Genomic DNA, 13,995 nt, shown 5'->3' with positions numbered 1-13,995 from the left:
ACTCTCGTTACTATTTTAAAAAAGTTCATTATCTCAATTGTGATTGATCGGTAACCAAGTTACGGTGATACGCTATTTTGATGCTTGTATCCTTTAAATGTTATAATCAATAAAATATATGTCGCTTATAACATTCTGAAAATTATTTTCAGGATTTTGATCATCTTTGGGGTACTCAAAGCATTGTATATTTGTCAACCTTATAGACGCCGATAATAAATACGAAGGTACATATAAAAATACATACGTGACATTGAGACGTGGTATTATACTAGGAAATCAAATCTTCTATATATGTACAAAAATTGCTGCACACTGCGATTTTTTTTTAGATGAATTATATGCTGTATGCAGGGCGTTTCAGAAAAGGTATTTGGCTGAATATTATCGTACAGTAAAATTCAATGTAGAACATAGGCACAGTAAAGCGTCGCTGAGTATGTTAGTACAAAACAAATATAAGTTCTTAGCTTGTCGTTTAAAGCGTCACCTGACTCATGACGTCGCAGCTTGCTTTAACAACTTTAGTAAGTTGTTCTAAACGCGGATGAGTCTGACGAAAAACTGGATGTGGAGTATTGTGATTAGTTTAAGCAGCATATACATATAGCAGAAGCTAATAAATATATGTATGTACTATGTTCTCTAACGTTATACTCTGTGTACCTAATCTCTTCCTTGTTTGATGTCTCTTTGGAGTTGAGTTCATCTATGTCTCCCTTGTCTGACTGATAGGAATCAGAAATTTCTTCCGGCAAAACCAAGTAGGAAAAATCATAAATAAGATATTATACATACAATCACATCATTGTAATTTACAATGTACGGTTGAAATCAATCAATTTTTTAAAGTTACCCGCCCTGGCATCGCAGGAGTTCAATGAGGTCTACGTTATTATTAGGTATTTTACTTGGTAGTAGAGCTTTGTAGCTTTTTTTTTTATTTGCGGGTAGGCCCCCCACAATGTTGTCAGAAGACCTGGTGAAGGTCGCGAGAAGCCGCTGGTTGCGGGCTGCACACTGCAAGACCGGTCGTTGTGGCGATCTTTGGGGGAGGCCTATGTCCAGCAGTGGACGTCCTTCGGCAGAGAGAGAGAGCTTTGTAAAAGCCTGTGTTGGTGAGTAACACCTACTTACCATATATTCTAACACCAAGCAGTACATTGTATTGCTGTGTTCCGGTTTTAGGGGTGAGCGCTTACTCACTAACAGTGTTACTTACAGTAGCTAGTATAACCTGTTCGAAATGTAGGTTTTAACAAAAAGAACCGGTAAGAAACTTACTAGTTACTCTTTCCTAATTTGAGATACAAAGTTTTGTCAGTTAAATACAAATAAAATTACACAATGTATTCTGATAATGTTAATATACTATCCCATGTAAATTTTTGGGTCAGTTTAAGATTTGTACCCAGTACCTTGAAGCCTGCAGCCATATCAGCTACTAGACCAACGAAGTCAATAGTAGAGAACGTTAATATAGCTACATACTCGTACCATAGCTACACGTGTTTCAGTCATATAAATTATGAAGTATTTTCCGCGTGATATACAGCTCGTTTTTCGGTTGTTTTTTATTCCGTACTTGTTGGCATGGAAATGTATTTGTATAGAATATTTTAAAATTTTGTCGTGTTTTTTTTTATGTTAAAGGTAGGTAGGCCGAAACGCCGCCTGTTGATAAGTGGTCATCATAGACATTGGCGTTGTGAGAAATATTGACCATTCCTTGCATCTTCAATGCGCCACCATCCTTAAGACCTAAGATTTTATGAGCCTGTGTTTACACCGACTTACTATATACAACTACATACACAATAATTTATCAATTCCTAATATTACTGTTTGGTGGTAGAACATTACCACCAAGGAAATATATTTATTACTTTCATTCCAAATATATAATTGTTGCCCTACCCTCATATTTATCGATACTCCAACGCTCTCGGTTTTTTTTTCATCGGCATTTAGTCGTGACGCGCCACCTTCTTCAGGTTATTCATACACCTTGTTCAGTGGACTACGCAATGTCCATCTCTGGTCTCCAGTCTAGAACTCATCTACACAACGTCTATCAACATTACCCGTCAAAAAAGAACTTTACCCCCATGATTAATAACGATGATACAGTATTTTTATTACAAACAGTTTTTACATAAAACATAAAATAAAACTTCAGTTTAAGATTATGTTTCACGGTTAAATAAAGTTAAAAAGTTGATACACATGATATTTTCAACCCGTCGCGTGGTATAAATCACGCAGCGTGGCTGTTATTTATGACTACCGGCTTCACACGGCTGCGTTTGTTTTGATCTTTTGTTGTAAAAGATTTGACGATTAATATCCAGTTTTGAAAACGCTGATTAATATGAGATTAACTAATATAAGTTTAATATTAATTATCATTGGATAACGATAGGCGATGACGTAATAGGGACCAATGAGTTTTCAGTGTTTAGCCAAGTTAGTAAATCTAATTGAATAGTTACATTTTTTATTTTATTTTATATAGAAAATCGTAACTTTTTTTTAAATCATATAATTCATAGCATCACTTTCGTGTTTATCTGTCCGTCTGTTACAGTAATTTCTTTAAATATACTAAACCAAAAATAACAAAAATATTTTTACCTTGAGTGCTTATGAATATTTTTTTTTAGCATTAGCAGCCTGTAAATTTCTCACTGCTGTGCTAAAGGCCTCCTCTCCCTTTGAGGAGAAGGTTTGGAGCATATTCCACCAAGCTGCTCCAATGCGGGTTGGTGGAATACACATGTGGCAGAATTTCTTTGAAATTAGACACATTCAGGTTTCCTCACGATGTTTTCCTTCACCGCCGAGCACGAGATGAATTATAAACACAAATTAAGCACATGAAAATTCAGTGGTGCCTGCCTGCTTGAATCCGAAATCATGGGTTAAGATGCACGCGTTCTAACCACTGGGCCATGAATATTATTGAATAACTTTAACTCGTAATATATATTTATGATATTTTGATTAAATAATTATGTATATATATTTAATCTAAAATGTTATTATAACACAGAACGCATTATCTAATACAACGGAGTAATGATGTGGTAATAACCACCTGGTATCATATTTACCGGTTATTAGGAAACAGGAGACATAGTCATGAATAGAATCGTTCAGTGTGAAATAAAATGTAATAAGTACAATCAGAGGCCCCTACACGTGTTATAGATCTATAACGTCATATATTAACTCCACATCTATGAACATTAAGATCTTTTAGAATTCGACTGAAAAGATTTTATACAAGTCTGATAACTGACTTTACTGTATTTTTAGATATTGAAAAAGAGTAGCTACTGAGTTTCTTGACGGTTCTTCTCGGTAGAATCTACATTCCGAACCGGTGGTAGCTTTACTTTAAATGGTTTGTTAAATGATGATTCAAAAGTGCTTGTAAAAGCCTACTTAAATAAAGTATACTTTGATTTGATAAGAGCTTGTAAATAATAGTGTATTTTATGTTGTCTGATGGTATGGTCACCACATTGGCGTTGAATCCCAAGCCAACCATACTTAGCTTAGCGATAGGATGTGTGAACAGTGGGTGGTGTATACGCAGACGGGATAGAACAAAGCGATACCACCGAGGGAAGTTATAATATACGTAACTCTAAGTTACTTGCTTCGTCTGTCAATAAAACAGGCATATTTAAACACCAGCGACACGCTCAAGTCTCGACTAGAGAATCGGGACAAGTAATTGCAATTCAACGAGGAAATGCTGTTTGTATTCTCACGATCATTATACATTCATGGTTTACTCATTCGATGTTAATTTATATAATTTAGTATTCACTAGAATGTTTCTTTGTCCACAATAAGTCTTAACTAATTTCAAAAATGTGATACTTTTTGTTACGCTGTCAAATCTGAACTAAAACTTAAAGGGGCATATGGTATCAACCGTTGCGTTCAAAATTCTAGAAAATGTCAAAGAGCGCTTATGTGTGAAAGGTTATTATAAAATTCGGTTCATGGTTGATAGCTCATTTTGGTAATGACACGATCGCGATGTATGTAAATAATCATAAATTTATTTATTTATTTGGGAAGCCAACGTGATATGCCTAATACGGATCCCAAGTCGAAATCCAGGAGGAGAGGATCTGATGTCTAATCAGCTAGACACTACACCGAGCAGTCTATAGTACGTTGAATATATGCATATTTTATTTAAAAAATCGACTCCACATATTTCGCTGTTATACGCACTGCAGACAAAATTTAACCGACGGTTACGAAAAGCGGTTATGTACTAAAACACTCATAGGAGACCTGTTTGACTCTTTTATTTAACTTCGTATGTCCTATATGTGTGTTATATGTAACACAGTAGTTAATACTGATAATCAACTTCTTGACTTCATAATTTTTTTGGACTGGCATAAAGGTTAATTTTGCACAGGAATTCCTTATGGAATATTGATGAACTCCAAGAGGAAATTTTCCAAAGTTCATCTTCTAAATTATATTGGGGATGACAGCTTGTAAAGAAATTCATTTCCAATGTTATAAATATATAAATTGTTATTTAGTCTTCCGTTTTTGAGAAACAGGCAAATGTCAAAGCATTTCTGATCCCAACTTTCAACTTTTGGGGACGAAAGTTTGAAGTTCAGTTAAATATAAAAATCAATGTTTAGGCTTCTGTACAGCCTTTACGAAAATTCATCACTTAGAAGAGCGAAATGGGTGATGAAAATTCGTATGAAAGTTCATCATATTTTAAGTTAAAACAAGGAAATCGGTGTTTACGTTTCTGATTTATAAATAAAAGAGCATCGTAACGTGTTTTCCGATGGATTAACGCATCGGGTAAACGGCTTGTAATTTGATAAATTATTAAAGGCAAGTCCAGTCACGTTTTTTTGACAATATTTGTGTCGTGTATCTTTACACATAGGGAAACAGAAGCCAGATTTTATCTATCAATTCTAGATCCATATAAAACATGTGAGATAGTTATTTTCAAATATTTTCAAACTTGTGACGTTCTGTTGCATTCAACGTATGAGTCCAGGGTTGAAACAACAAAATATATTAAATATATTGGACAAAATTTAATAAGTAAAGATTTAATGACTTAATCGTGAGAAATAATGAATGTGTGTAATTCCAATGAAATTCTGCCCCATGTGTGAACCCGCATTGGAGCGACGTGATGGAATAGGCTCCCAAACTTCTCAGAAAACGAGAAGCCCTTAGCTCAGCATTGCGTCATTTGCAGGCCGTTACTGTTATTGTGTAATGACTTCAGTTATTGATACCGTCATATTACAACAGCTAAGTTGATTCACTTCAATTAATAATTATTTTCCTAACTGAAAACACACTAACAACCAACCAAATCTATTGAAATGACTTTCATTTTTTTTACAGATGCCTACATGCTAAAAGGTTGTTTGATAGAAATGGTTATCTCTTCCTGTATATATTGCAACTTATAGCAACGCGCCACCAATATTGGAAACTAAAACGTTATGTCTCTTGTCCCTGAAGAAATATAGGATCCCTAATCCCTAATCCCTCAAACCGGAACACAGCAATGAAAATTTTTAATAATTGGCTGTAGATTAACTGATGAGACCTGATTTCTTTTCCAGGTTATTATTATTTGCCTTTAATATATGCATATGGGAAAAAAAACTTTTGAATTAATATAAAGGATTGGTCTAGTGGTCACCAACCCGCATTGGAGCAGCGTGGTGAAATATGCTCCAAGCGTTCTCCTCAAAGGGAGAGGAGGCCTTATCCCAGCAGTGGAAAATTTTAAGGCTTTTAATGTAAATAGCACCAAGGTTGGTGGCACATTGGCGATATAAGGAATAATTAATATTTATTATTTATTATGGCAAGTAGTTACCATTACCATTTAGTATCATTTGTGTGTCCGTCTACCTATATTAAAATCAAAATCAAAATATACTTCATTCAAGTAGGCTTTTACAAGCACTTGAATCGTCATTTAACAAACTATTTAAAGTAAAGCACCTGTTCGGAATGTAGATTCTACCGAGAAGAAACGGCAAGAAACTCAGTAGAAAACTAAATGCAATGGGCAATACTCTGTTCAAAATGACTCGTGACCAAAATCAGTAAGGATATGATAGTCATTAACACACGTAGACACCGATACGAACAACTCTTTAATAAATCTTTAAATAAAATTGAACTCTTAGCACCTAAAATCGTATCCTACTGTCTATATCATCCTAAGGCAGCAACCCTGACATATGTCGATACATACGACTAGACTTTAAAGTGAAGACAGAAAATATATACTTGGTAAAATATTGAAAATTATTTCCTTTAGAAACGTTCCTGTTTACACCGCCATTTTGATTAATATACTTCTATTAAACTGTTTTTGGATAACAATTACTACAGTATTTGATGGCTTGACTATTGCCAATTTAATGATGGTCAGGCTACATTGTTTAAAGAAATATGAATTAGTGGGGAAGAAAAGTCTTCAAATGATGAACACGACTTGGAAAAAGGAGAATAGGGAGCTATTTATACATATAATAAAATTGGAGTGTCTGTTTGTAATATTAAAATAACCGCGTTTTACTAAATGCATATGTATGTATACACGGTACATATACCTAAATAACATTTTTTACAATTTTTGTCTGTCTGCCTGTTTGTTCCGGTTAATCTCTGGAACGGCTGGACCGATTTTGACGGGACTTTCACTGGCAGATAGCTGATGTAATAAGCAGTAACTTAGACTACTTTTATTTTAGAATTATATGTAAAATAAAAATAAAGTCACGCTTTTTTATTTAATTCAAACGCGCATGAAGTCGCGGGCACAGCTAGTACTTCATAAGTTACTTTGTGGTAGGGCTTTGTGATAGTGAGTACCACCCAATAATCATATATTCTACAGTGAGTGAGTCAGTGTATCTACACACACTCACATGTTAACCACTTTGTTCCCATAGATTGGTGGTTTATTCTTGATGTGAGGAATGATTAAAATTTCATACAGTTCCAATGCCAGGTGTTATATTTATATTAATTTAATCATGTCAACTGATGACTCAAAATTATTGATTGGAGTACTTGAATTAAAGAACAAGTACACACATATTTCGTCTTCTTCTTTCAATTGATAAATTATTGATGTGAGATAGAGAAACAACAATACACTATGTTCTTTTATAATGTTAATTAAACATTTCTAAAATATTATCGATTTAGCTTTAAGCCGTTTCTGCACGAAAATATGTAGCTTTGATGTTGTCAATAGGCGTATTCGTGCCAAACTTCCTCTAGGCAATTAAATTATCAATAAAAATTGTGAACGGATGTCGAGAGACGTGTCCCAGTGCGAACTATTCAAAAAGGAAACGTTGATTTCTGAAAAGTTTTGAAACAGCTACAAATATCGTAATTGCCACCTAAATCAATACAACGCAAATAGTATGTGTTTTGTTTAAACATAAATAAGGGATGGATACGACTAAAAATTTGCACAAATATCAGTTATTTGAAACATGTAATCCAAAGTATAATTCAGACGAATACCAACATATAAAAAGTATGGAAACAATACACGGATATATACATATTGTAATTACAGTAACAACGTGACAATATATAAAATTTCTTCACAAACACGTCATCAGTCAGTCAAATAACTAATCGAACAATAGTAGTGACGTGACAAAGAGCTATCCTGTATCAACCACAGAGTAATGTTGTTACAGAGAAACTATGCTCCCAAAGCCTCAACTACATACAAAGTTATTTTAATTTTTTCGCTTACATTTGAAATTTCCTGTCAAAACAACAACAAATAAGTTGGCAAACGATTTTATAAGTATATACTGATAAATCTGTGGTAGTTGCTAGTTAATTAAACGAGCCATATATTCATAAAAATAATTAATAAAATTAATTAATTAATAAGAGTTCAATCGTGACCAAAGGCTTTACGTGTTTTCCGAGGCAAGGGAATGTACTTACTTCCAACTTCTAGTCTTCAGACAGACAGATAACTTTTAACCGGTCGGATATTCGAGGTTTTTGCCCTGAACCTAATCTGTCTGGCAGTCAGTTTGTTATGTAAGTTATTGTCAATAAGCTCAACTACTTACACTATTTTCATGTTCTTCGCCCAGCCTGTAAATAATAGCAAACAGTGAGATTACTATTTTAGATATTGGATTATTTTTTATTCAATTTATAAAATATAAGGTACATTTTCAGGTTTTCTTTTAAAGGTGAATATGAAAATATTCGTATCCAAAAACTCATTGTGATACTTTTTACATTAGATTTGAAAGACTTCGAATAAGATGATTTGAAGGCAAATTAAATAAAAAATCTCCTTTGAAATAGATATATATAAATTTTGAATTCTTTTTCATCTAACTATCTCTTCTAAGCAAGTTAATAATTAAATTCATAATGAAATAAGTAGAATCAGCTATCAGCTGTTTCGAGGAGGAACGCGGGTCACGGAGGTCACGTTCGTCGACGCATTAGTAACTACGAACAGTACTCATTTGTTACCGCGACACGTGATCACTTGATACTTTTTTAATTTATATTAAAATATTTTTTTATTGATTAATAATAGATTAAAATGTGTAAATATAGAGTAACATACAGTAGAGTTAGATTAGTAACTTCAATTTATAGATTAATAATTAAAGACTTATTTGTTTGAAATGATCGCCTCCAGGCTGTTCCAAACAACTAATATATACTTATCATTGTACCTACATGGAAAATGGTTAAAAAAAATGAAAAAAAATATATCCCGCTGAGTTTCTTTCGCCGGTTCTTCTCAGGTCCGAGGTGCTAAATTCCGAACCGGTGGTAGATTTTTTACAATCAATAAGCAAGTGCAAACACTTCTATATTGAATAAAGATTTTTGACTTTGACTTTGTCGTAGAATCGATAGCCGTTTGGGAAAACGTGTTCTAGAGTGGAGACCGCGTCTTGGCAAACGTAGTGTAGGACGTCCTCAGGCACGGTGGAGTGACGATTTGCGCAAGACAGCTGGCAGGAGCTGGATGCGAGTTGCCGAAGAAAGACCACAGTGGTGTGCATTTGGAGAGGCCTATGTTCAGCAGTGGACGAAAGTGGGCTGATGATGATGATGAATTAAAGGATTAATTCGTGCTAAAGATACATTAGATTTTTTTCTCATGTCTGTCTGTTACGCCACACACAACTGAACCGAATTAGATAAAATTTGCTACGCAGAAAGCTTGCAACCTCAAGAAACCTCAACATTTGAAGATCAATCCCAAGAACGCGACTGAAGCCGCGAGCGACAGTTCGTCAAAAATTCTTCATTTCAACTTGTTTCATAATCAGCCAAGATAGAAATAATATTCTTTCATTGAAATCGACTAATCATTTTAAATAATAACCTAACTCTTTACATTTTGTTATTAAAACAACATCATTCTCGCTAATTGGCCACAAAATACGGCACACAATGTATTGTCTTTTGATTGAATTAAATACGTGATGACGGAAATGTATAACAGGAAGGTAGGAATCACGCTATTTAATTAGACATATTAACGATACACACGTGTCTTAACCAAAATGACGAGTATAAATTCTGTTAAGACTCGCTGAGTTTTCATGTGTTTTATTTTTGTTTAGAATTCATCTCGTGCATGTATTGGGTGAAAATTTCCCACGCCATTATCCACTAACAAGTATTTAGCAAACGTGGTAGAATTAGTTCCAAACCTTACCGTGGATTTAGCTTAGCAGTGGATAATTTACAGTCAAGCAAATGAAATTAATCAATCATGATTTATCGGTAGTGTGTTGCCGGACAGTTGAACAAAAATTAACCATGTAAATTTTCCTAAAGAATCAAGCACCTACACGTCATTTTTGGTGGTTTATCATGTCACTAGTATTTTTTTTATTCAAACACTCTGTGTTCTCTGTAATAATCTACTCTGTACCATCGCGTGTCCGCTGTCACAGTTTGTCAACATGCCAACGCATCGAAGTGGATATATTCCAATGAATTTGATATTATTCTTAAGCATATATTATTTACTTAAAGCGACGATGGATCTTTTTTTGGCTTTAAAGCGTGATAGCATCCCGGCAAGAGATTCTCTTATGACCCTCATGACCCACTCCTTCGTTTTCTACATTGTGCAGAATAACGAGTACATCACGAGTTTTTAGTTCGTTTCTATAAAATATTAAGAAAAAAAATATGTATTCATTGTTTATTTTGAGTGATTATAAATTATTTTAATGTCCATCAATATCGAGGTTTCACATCCGTCGGGAATCATCAGAACGTACTTACTGTTACTTAACTATTAACATATTTACTACATTTTATTTTCACTTATTAAATTCAATTCGTATTATGAAGAGACAAGATGGCCCAATGGCTTAATAGATAGGGCTCTTAACGGCACATAGATTTAATAACATCTAGCATCAATGAGCTCTGTAAGAAATATTGTGAGAAAAACACCTACTCAAATAAAGTATAATATTTTGATATTGAGCCGAGATGGCCCAGTGGTTAGAACGCGTGCATCTTAACCGATGATTTCGGGTTCAAACCCAGGCAGGCACCACTGAAATTTCATGTGCTTAATTTGTGTTTATAATTCATCTCGTGCTCGGTGGTGAAGGAAAACATCGTGAGGAAACCTGCATGTGTCTAATTTCAACGAAATTCTGCCACATGTGTATTCCGCCAACCCGCATTGGAGCAGCGTGGTGGAATATGCTCCAAACCTTCTCCTCAAAGGGAGAGGAGGCCTTTATCCCAGCAGTGGGACATTTACGGGCTGCTAATAAAAAAATGCTAATGCTAATTTAGATATTGCAGAGGACCATTTGAGCAATCTCCAATCTAGGCCCAAAATATTCGTTAAGATGATGAAATTAAATATAAACGATTTTTCCAGCAACTTCGAAGTACATGTTAACACCAGAAACAAGTAAAAAATAGTAACTTCAATTAAGCGATTACACAGGGTTAGTGAACCCGTTGTGAGACAACGATAACTTGCTACAACAGGATCCCTGAAATTGACATGGAATTCAATTTTAAAATTTAAAAGTACCGTCAAGGAGAGTTTGTTAGCTAAAGGATATAATGACTGACTTTTTAGTTGATTGCACACCTTGCAATGAGATGATCGCCTTCAGGCTATTTCAAATAACGAAAATATATTTTTTAATATTGTATGAAGCTATAATAGTAAAATATAATATCAAAACAATCCCGCTGAGTTTCATTCGCTGGTTCTTCCGAGGTGTTTATTTCCGAACCGTCAATGGGCAAGTGTAACTTTGTCTTATATATTTAGTATATAGGTCAAAGTGTCATTAATATGGGGTGTCAATTGACATCGACACGCAAATGTTCAATGGCGCGCTTCGACAGACTCTAAGTCATGTCTTGCAAGTCGATATAAAGGGTGACTGTGTGTCCTAAAATTTATTACATCATCAAACAACGTGCGGGAAATAATTGTTGAGAAACTGTCATCGTCGTTGTATATTCGTATAATATATATCGTAGTAGTATTTTTTAATATATATAATTGAGTAATAAATGACTCTCCTCATTTATATTAGTACTTTAGTTTAGTACTAATATTGACTAATTTAAAAACTACAAAACCAATATACAAAGAACTTGCACCACGAGAGAAGATTTTAGTATATTATAATATTATTTTACAATAAAATAAATCCGTATTCATTAAAATTTAAATTTGGACGCGACAAGTTTTAAATACATATTCTTATACTAATACTATATAATTTATATGCAAACATTTCTGTGATAAAAATGGCGCCCGAACAGGGACTTGAACCCTGGACCCTTGGATTAAAAGTCCAATGCTCTACCAACTGAGCTATCCGGGCTACGTTAAATATGTGCAAATTTCGATAATTATTTTAAATAATGTTTGATTACTCTGCTGATTAATGTACAAACACTAATATATTTCAACGACTACCCACTTTATTATAAGTTAATAGGATTGCAATATTATTTTGTTTATAATGATTTGATTTTGTTTTACAAATATTGTTTCTGGGCATTAATATGAAAGGTATACTTAATTTGTTACACAGAATGAATCTTACATTTAATATACGACTGGGCTTAGTTAAAATGTTAATGACAATCGTTGCTTTTTGTGGCCTTGTGTAAGTCCGTCAGGATAGGTACGACCCTATATTTTTCCACCAAACTTTGCTGTGTTCCGTTTTGAAGGGTGAGTAATCCAGTTTAACTACGGGCACAGGGGACATAACATCTTACATCCCAAGGTCTGTGCCAAAACCAACGTCTTTGGGCGGCGGGGACCATTTACCATCAGACCCATTTGTTCATTAATTTACCTAAAATAAAAATTAAAACTACTTTTGTAATAAAAATAATAATTATTATTATATGTACGAAGATAATTTTAACAATAATCTGGATTATGTAACCAAAATAGCTGTTACGAGACCTGGGTTCATTATGAGCTGGTTAGTATCGGTGATATAGTGAGGTGGCAATATGCCAGCCGAGGAACTAATTGATCTGTTAAGACTCCATTAAGTTACTTTGATTAATAGCCATACAGCTAACTAGTTCCTGTATTTGTGGCCAATGGCAAGTTTATTATGTTCGAGGAATTCGACATTTGATTTAACCATATGTTATATTATTTAAAAAGTGAAGTAACAGGCCAATAAATGTGCCAGTGCTCAGCTAAGTCGCCTCTTTTGAGGAGAAGGCTTGGAGTTTACACCTTACACGTGTGGAAAACTATTACTTGACACGTCCTGGTTAATTCACGATATTTTCCTCTACCGAGCACGAGATGAATATCACCAAATTCACTGTTTTTCAGCATTCGGACCTGCAATCTTCGGTTAACCACTAGGGCATTGTGATGAATGTATTATAAATGGACCTAATCTAAAATATTATTAAAACATATCACGGCGAGTGCTCTAAGGAATTATTCTCTCTAATTCCTGCTTCCCCTCTCCTTCACAGATCTACGCGTGCTGACTCGCGATGTCACCGCCTAACTGTGACATCAATTCCATCGCGCACAAAGAACTCTGTTCTTTGTCGCAATTAATGTCGTTGTTGTTGTTTATCTATAGATTACATAGAATTGTAATATATAATAGGTAATGTTGCTTATTATAATTCCATGATGACGGTGATGAAATGATAAACAGATTTGTTTTAATACCTAGTTTATTTCAGTTGATGTTATACTACGATAGTTCACATTCAAATGTTTCGTTACAATATTGAGTATCCCATTTTTATTGATAAACGAATTAATATAAAAAATAATATATTACGTTACAGTAAATGAAAGCAGATTGTGTAAAAGATATTTCTGAATCAAATTTAATTATTTGATAATAATTTATTTTATTTTATTCGCGTTAAATACTGGCTGTCTGTTCTTTTTTTATAGCATAGGTTGGCGGACGAGCATACGGGCCACATAAACGGCGCTGTAAGAAATATTAACCATTCCTTACATCGCCAATGCGACACCAACCTTGGGATCCAAGATGTTATGTCCCTTTAATAAAATAAATAATAAATATTGGACAACATCACATACATTACTCTGATCCCAATGTAAGTAGCTAAAGCACTTGTGTTATGGAAATCAGAAGTAACGACGGTACCACAAACACCCAGCCCTAAGACAACAAAGAAAACTAATGAACTTTTTCTATATCGATTCAGTCGGGGATCAAACCCGAGACCTCGAAGTGGCGTACCCATAAAAACCGGTGTACACACTACTCGACCACGGAGGTCGTCAAACCCTTGTGCCTGTAGTTCAATTTTCTACGACTAAACTCACTCAAACTAACTCTCCTTAAAGACGAAATTTCCAAAAATGCTTTCTTCCATTACCATATCAATCGGATTTATAGTTTCCATAAG

General features: G+C 34.3%; 1 non-coding gene across 1 annotated transcript; it reads right to left on the bottom strand.

Annotated features, from left to right (window-relative positions):
• Positions 1–11,866: 11,866 nt before the first annotated feature.
• Trnak-uuu lies at positions 11,867–11,939 on the bottom strand. The gene has a single exon. It is a non-coding gene; the product is annotated as a tRNA-Lys (tRNA).
• Between the last annotated feature and the right edge of the window lie 2,056 nt (positions 11,940–13,995).

This window comes from Vanessa atalanta, chromosome 26 (genome assembly GCF_905147765.1).
Source record: "Vanessa atalanta chromosome 26, ilVanAtal1.2, whole genome shotgun sequence".
NCBI classification, from domain to species: Eukaryota; Metazoa; Arthropoda; class Insecta; order Lepidoptera; family Nymphalidae; genus Vanessa; species Vanessa atalanta.
The sequence above is the reverse complement of the archived record's forward strand: the minus strand, read 5'-3'. Positions and strand labels throughout refer to the sequence as shown.